We start from the raw sequence: 1,281 nt of genomic DNA on the forward strand, positions 1-1,281 counted from the left end.
AGGAAAAGGAAGCAAGGAAGGAAGAACTAGCGAAGAGGAAGCTATGCTTAGCAAAAAAATGAAAGTACATACTTGAAAATTAAATTAATACATGTAGAAAACTTCGCTGAGCATCTGTGGAACTGGAAAATGAGACAGTGAAGCAGTGGTTTTCGGTCTTAATGTGAAATGAAAAATAGAAAATTCGCCAAATGTAAAATGGCGTTATTGAGGATGTATTTCTTTTTTTTCTTATTTTTAAATTTGCATTTGGTGACGATATCTTACATAGTTTTTTACTTATAGATAAACCAAGGGGCAAAAATAAGCAATAAAAACTACTACATTAAGCGAAAGTTTCTAGTTCTTGAGAAACTAGGCCTGGTGGCGTTCTGTTGCTATTTCGACTCCAAGTGGCTACACCCTTGGAAGGATTTTACAGAGCGAACACTAGATTTCAGTAACCGATTTCTCAGTCCTCGCTTCTACTGGAAACCCTGTAGAGCTTTACTTCGGGGACAAGCGATTAGGCCTGATCCCAAAGATTAAGCTGTGGTAAAAACATTGACAAAGTAAAAATCTTACACTGAAAAAAAGTGAGGAAGGCATTATATTGTAGCAGGAAAGCCGTTGGTAAGAATTGAGATCACTTGCTTAAAGTAATCCCTTGGCTCTATGAAACCATTGTCAATCCCATTTCGTTCGGTCATGAAGTTCTCCTCTGGTGAGATTTGCTAGAGAGAGTTATACCAGTTAAGCAGCCATTGTGCCTACAACAGGCTGCCTCATTTGATGTGTTAACGCCATACTGAAGATATGCCTATCGTAGTCACCGAAGCCGCTGCAATTTAAATCGCTACATTATATCGACGACTTTATAAAGCTCGTACCCTCGTCTGCGTCACTAGCCTTCACAAGTCCGCAACGATTACTTCAAGGACTGCCTTATTGAGTGTTGAGGGAAGATTTTATTCAAGAAGTTTCTCCTGAAACTGTTTATTTAGAAGAACTTTTCAAAATGCCGGCTGGGGCAGGTTAACATTTTGTGTCCACCTTTGAAAACATTTGACCTAACCGTTTCTCCTTGCTCTTTTCTGACTCTTTTTTGAGCTCATAATGAGGGTTGTAACACAAAATACTGAGACTTTTCTGGTTCTAAACTTTGAAGCGGACTCCGAGTGAACAAGTAAATATTCAACTCTAATATTTTTTGAAAGAAGCGTGCTTTTTAGAGGTCTCGCGTTTTCACACATAAGCCCGAATGCCAAGGCGGAAATGTTTAGTGGGAAGAATCTTTTGTAA

General features: G+C 38.8%; 1 protein-coding gene across 1 annotated transcript in view; it reads right to left on the bottom strand.

Moving 5' to 3' along the window:
* The window catches only part of LOC118733265 (netrin-B), a 362,526-nt gene that overhangs the window by 285,874 nt on the left and 75,371 nt on the right, over positions 1-1,281 (bottom strand). The gene's annotated exons all lie outside the window — the stretch shown is intronic.

The sequence above is a fragment of the Rhagoletis pomonella genome, unplaced genomic scaffold (genome assembly GCF_013731165.1).
Source record: "Rhagoletis pomonella isolate Grant_MI unplaced genomic scaffold, Rhpom_1.0 Rhpom_scaffold_00002, whole genome shotgun sequence".
Classification (NCBI taxonomy): Eukaryota; Metazoa; Arthropoda; class Insecta; order Diptera; family Tephritidae; genus Rhagoletis; species Rhagoletis pomonella.